This window comes from Rhinopithecus roxellana, chromosome 9 (genome assembly GCF_007565055.1).
Source record: "Rhinopithecus roxellana isolate Shanxi Qingling chromosome 9, ASM756505v1, whole genome shotgun sequence".
Classification (NCBI taxonomy): domain Eukaryota; kingdom Metazoa; phylum Chordata; class Mammalia; order Primates; family Cercopithecidae; genus Rhinopithecus; species Rhinopithecus roxellana.
Genome location: NC_044557.1, coordinates 54,852,676 through 54,858,675, shown reverse-complemented (window position 1 = coordinate 54,858,675; position 6,000 = coordinate 54,852,676). Strand labels below are relative to the sequence as shown.

Below are 6,000 nucleotides of genomic sequence, written 5' to 3'. Positions count from 1 at the left end.
AAACAGGTGAACTCTCTATACTCTCAGCAGTTTTCCTTGCTCTCTCAGCTATGTGTACTTTCTTTATGGTCACTACCTTTACTTATGACTCTCAATAAACATTGCCTGGATTACTGTAAGCTTCTGAACTGATTCCTCTGCCTCTTTTTTTGTCTTGCCCGATGCCTACTCTGCTTCCCAATCCATTGTTCACATTGTCATTTAAGTAATTTTTTTCCAAATGGTCATAGAATACTATCAAACCCAAACTAAAATCCTTCCGTGTCTCTCTATATCCTTATAAAGGAGATAAAAGACACTTCATCTTTTATTATCCTAATACCAAGCCACTACCAGGCAGTCTTGTGTTTTGGGTTTCTGCAGTACTGAATTACTGATGTTTTCTTGTATTGGTTACTGCTCTGTTCCTGTGTATCTCTGTACTTGTTCTTTCACCTGCAAGGAATACCCTTTTCTAAGTGGGTAAATGTTTTATCCTTAAAAATCCTGCTCAGGCATTACCTCCCCTGTGAACCTTTTCGTGATGTCTCTTCTCCACCCTCCTACCCTTCAACACAATTATGCCTTTTCATGTAGTACTTCTTTTATTCCACATAAGTACTTCTACTACATATACTGTCTTCTATTTCATATATAGGCACTATTATTAAGCTAGCGTTCTCTTCTTGCTAATTGTGCATCAGCTTTTCTTGTCATATTTCAGTTTTTCTTTGTATCCTCAGTGTGTATCAGCTTTTCTTGTCGTATTTCAGTTTGTCTTTGTATCCTCAGTTTCTAGCACATAAACATAGGTCTTTACAACTTTTTTGCTGAGCTGAATGAAACTAAGTCATTATTATAGCTTTTAACACAGGAGTTTCTAACCACTGCCCCCCCCCCCCCCAGACCCCAGACTGGTACTGGTCATTGGCCTGTTAGGAAACAGGCCACACAGCAGGAGGTGAGCAGCAGGTGAGTGACTGAAGCTTTATCTGCATTTACAGCCCCTCCCCATTGCTGGCATTACTGCCTGAGCTCTACTACCTGTCAGATCAACAGCGGCCCATAGGAATGTGAACCCTAATGTAAACTGCACATGCAAGGGATCTAGGTCGTGTGCTCCTTTTGAGAATCTAATGCCTGATTATCTGAGGTGAAACAGTTTCATCCCAAAACCATACCCCCCCCTTCCAGTCTTCCATGAAACCAGCCTCTGGTGCTAAACATGTTAGGGACCACTCTTTTAACACATTCCTATAGTAATTATGAGCATTTGTGTCGTGTGTGTGTTAGCATATTCTTCATAAAATGCTTTGTAAATGTTTGAGGAATAAATAAATAAAAGGCGACTTGGCAGGAGGTTGGCAAGGAGATCATTTGGTAAACATCAGATAATGCTACCTCCAGCTTTCTGAGTTGCCAGGCTTTCAGTGACACCACCCAGATTTAACAATTAACTTACTGAGTTGAAATTGTCTGTTTGCATGTCTGTACCCTCACTAGACAGCACAAGTAACCAGTTTGTATGTGTGTGTGTGTGTGTAGTTCTAGGTATTGTGAAAGTGGAGTTAAATAAAATATGAAAACATAAAACCTCTACTTATAAGTAGTAAAACACATTATAAATTATTATCCTTCTAACTGGGATATCTATTTCCACGGCTGCTTTTTCTCAAACCATTTTCCAATTCTTTGAGTGGCCAGGGCAGGGCAGGAAGCAGGGGTGGGGCAGGGTGACCAAAGTAAGTATTTACTTAGAAAATCAATGACAACAAATTACAGATTTTTAAAAAGATGATAAATACCACAAATATTTTAGAAATTCAGTAAAATGATATTTTAAATTACCTGAACCATTGCTATGTTTTTCCTATATTTTTAGTTTTCATTTTTTTTTTATTGCCTCATCATTTGACAGTAATTTTGTAATGCACTTTCCCTGGTGATAATGAATAATGTGGTATTCTTTTCAAAGCAAATTCAGTCAACATGTATTTTTTGTTATTGAAAGCTTAGAAAAGTTATTGCAGTTCCACAATTTGTTATTGGTAATAATGTCAATTTTTAATATTGCTAAATTTGGGGAAACTCATGAGGTTCTTATGCGAACTCGTGATTTCAGGGCACTTCGTTTTCTCAGGCAGTGTTTAACCTTAAATACTCTTTAAGTTGCTAAAAGTCATTAACCTGTTTGTTGTCAAGTTCTTGTTGTAAAGGTATGAGTTCTAGATTATCCTTGTAGATACCAATATTTTATGTCACATCAATAAGACATTTTGAAATGTTTCGATATTTTTATATGGTTCATTTTTCTTCAATTATCAAAAAATCAAGGAGTCTGTCTATTCTGATTTCTCTCTTCCTGTCGATAAATTACTAATATTGATCTGAATTGGAATTCTTCCAATTTACATTTTTGTCACAATAGTTTCTACTGACTTCACAGTGATATGCACAAAATAGTTTTATTGTAAGATGTATATAAAATTATACATGTTGCATTAAGTATATTCCTGAAGAAGAAAATTTCTGTTGTGACTAGATGGATGAGAACCACATCCTGAACTTAAAATTTTCTACATCTGGTGGTTGGAATATATTGATTCCACTGTGCAGACTTTTGGTGCCTCACCCCAAGGGATGCCTTTTTAGCATGACCCATCTCTGACCCTGGACCCTAGGTCTCTGATGCCAGGCGAGTTGTCTCAGTGGATGGTAGGAGTGTTTCTGGAAGCCATTTCTACACGGAGACAGATAGCAATAACATGATTATACACGGAAATGCTTGTGAAACTTCATACCTTACAAAATGGTAAATCCTGATAGTACCCACTTAAAACCGTTCAGTGTTTCCCAGTGCATTTTCAACTGTCCTTTTTGTGCTTGGGGACGTGAGGCACTGCCACCTCCACATCCCTCAGTACAAGCAGACAGTCCCCCTCTGGGGACACTCAAAGATAATGAAAAATGAGCAAAAGGATTCAAGGTGAAGATTAAAAAGAAATGATTAGGATGGAGTTGACTTAATTCATTTTGTTCCTTTCAGGATGGCAGTCTGTGTGAAACGCTGTATCCCTGTCTGAGGTAAACCATGTCTCAAACATCTTCCTCCCTGCCAACCCGAATCCCGGCACCCACTAAACGGACCAAGGGGCAAGCTGGGCCTGCCAGCAGCTCTGACGGGGGAGAGGAGTGGGGTGTACTCAGTCGTCAGCACGACGGCGGTCTCCCTCACAGAGGCGGCCTCCCTCACAGAGGCGGCCTCCCTCACAGACCCTGCCTGGAACCCGCCGCCAAGCCCCCAGCAGGCGGCCCGCCTGGCGCCTCCTAGTCTTCGCACAAGCAGGGCCACGGTCTGGGGTCCCGAAGGCCGTTCACAAGGGCGCGCAGGGCTAGGCTGTCAGCAGCGCCTCACTCGCGGCCTCCTGACCTCGACAACTGGCTCCCGCTGGCGCAGCCCCAACCCCACGCGCCTAGCGCGCCCGGGGAAGCGCGCGCCACCTTTTTAACGGTTCTACCCTCGCGGGCGTGCGGCGGCTCTCGAGGCTCAGCGCCCCAGGCCACGCCCTGCGCCCGCCCTGGGCCCGCCTCCTGCCCCTCGGAGCCGCCTCCCGCCACCGCCCCCCGCCGCCGCCCCCGCCGCCGCCCCCCGCCGCCGCCCCCGCCGCCGCCCCCCGCCGCCGCCCCCCGCCGCCGCCACCACGGTCAGCCAGCGGACCAGCGGCAGGAGCCGTTCCCCGACGGGCAGCGGGGCGCTCGGCCTCCGCGTCTGGGCTGAGCGCGGCGACGCTGCTGTCTCGAAATCCTCGTGGATCTTGAGTCGGTAAGTGGCTGGGGAGGATGAGCGACACTGGGGGACGGAAGTCGGGCCCCGCGGTGTGGAGGAGGCGGGTGGGCGCCGTCTCCCAGGCCCGACCCCTGGGAAAGTTGAGGCGAGGGAGAGAAGCTCTGAGGTGGGTCGGGAAATCTCTGAGGGCCCCTTCAGTCTCCTGTGGACCCTGAAGTGGGAGTGGGATGGGAGCGAGCGCGTCGGATGAGGGGAAGGAAAGTGTAGGGGGTCGGGGGAGCCCGATAGAGGGGCAAGTGGCCGAGACCAAAGCTATCGCCAAAAAAGGAGCTAAGTACACAGCTCCCCTTGGCTCTGCCCCAGCACCTGCTGCCACGCGGTGGGAGGCTTTCAAGATGATTTGCCCCCCTACACCCGGTGGCACAAGGTTTACATTGCTGGTGTTTTAGTCAAAGCTACAGAAGGGACAGTTACATGACTAAAGTAATCACAGACACCTTTAGCCCATCTAAATGTTAAATTGTGTTTGTTTTGAGAAATCCCTCAAATAGACCAAACAAACAATTAAATTAGTTATAAACAGAAGGCATGAAATGGAAAATATGTTGGAACTCTCCTAACTTCTAGGTTTTTGATATTTTCATTTTAATTTTTCCTTAATAGTGCAACTAGGTACGTGGAACGTGAAATGTCTTTCACCACTTGAGTCATAGGTGGTTTATTTCTTACTCCCTGATATTTCCTGTATGTTTCTCTTTATCGTTTTGTCAGTGTGAGCAGTTTACTTACAAGCAGCATTTGGTTTCAAGGAATCCTAACTTTGTAATGTTTTGAAGTTGGAAATTTAGATGAAATTTTATCTGGTTATCATATGGGAAATACACACAAGGTAAATGCAAATATGGTCTTTTCATTTCATCATTTCACTTCATATGATCTTATTTCTCAACGGCAGCAGAAGCATGAGTACTTTTCAAAGAAGACTAGAATTTATATTGGAGTTTAAGTATAGTACTCAGCTTCTAAAACCAGTGCATAGTATGTTTCATATGCTGTGACCTCTGGTTAGTATGGCAGTATACCACGTCTGTAGCATGAGGAAAGCACAGTACTCCCTAATTTATTTAGTATTCTAAGAAAAATGGTAAATTGAGGAAATGGATATTACTAGCATATACCAATTTATTCTGCATGGCCTTATAAATAAATGTTACTTTTCACATTAATTTTAAAATCTGTACAGGCAGTGTCCACATGTAATAAGTGGACAGTCAGTTATCTTTCTTTTATGTAACAAATAGGCAAGTTTTGATATAAAGGTGTGAACTTTGTAGTCAAATACTAACATCTAGCACTTAGTAGCTGTGTGGACTTGGGCATGTCTCTTATTTTTCTGAGCCTCAGGTTTCTTATCTGTAAAGTGGGACTAATAATAATTTTCTCCCACAGTTCATATATGGCTCAAAATTAAATGATATTATATTTAGTATGTAGTAGGACCTTAAAAATGGATCTTAATCAAAAAATTAGATTAATAAGATTTTGGCCACATTGGTCAGTATATCTGCTTATTATCCCATTGTATTTTGGACAATTCTAGGTTTATTGGTAATATCAGGACTGATAAGGCCTGAAGATTCATACTTAGGTAAATTTTTTAAAACAGAAAAGGAACCTAAGATATAGTTAGTATTGCCAGATGTAGAATAGCAACTGTAAATAACTAATTTACCAATATTCTATTCATACAACTTGGCCTTTAAAGATGATTTGTTAAGTGCGTGTGAACTTGAAAAACACTATCAACAACCATTTCTCAGCATGTATTAATAGAAAGTTTTTTGGAGACATCGGATCAAAATATCCTTTAAAAAACATTTATACCACAAAACTATACATTTACATTTTTAAATTTACATTTTACAACCTTATGATTGGCTACTTGCTACCCAATGTTGTAGGCAGGATTCTGTTTATTTTGTAACTGTGCTTTGAATAGTTGACATCATACATGCCTACTCTAGATAGTACCAGTAACTTCAAGGGAAACTTTTTGATCTCTACATTCCATGGATGAAGGAGGCATTAGAGTTTAAGACTGAATTTATTTAGTATAATGACTTTGTAGTGCAGTTAAGTCTATTATTTTTAACTAAACTGAGAATTAGGTTTTGGTTTATGGCATTCTGCCTTAATTATAATCCTGTGAATCAGTTTTACAATAATAATTACTT

At 42.1% G+C, this 6,000-nt stretch overlaps 1 protein-coding gene across 1 annotated transcript in view; it reads left to right on the top strand.

The window, feature by feature from the left end:
• The first annotated feature begins 3,660 nt into the window (after nucleotides 1–3,660).
• The window catches only part of C9H8orf88 (chromosome 9 C8orf88 homolog), a 29,876-nt gene continuing 27,536 nt past the window's right edge, over nucleotides 3,661–6,000 (top strand). The window contains exon 1 of the mRNA XM_010353849.2: nucleotides 3,661–3,802. The gene's annotated coding sequence lies outside the window, so the exon portion shown is untranslated. The remainder of the gene's footprint in view (nucleotides 3,803–6,000) is intronic.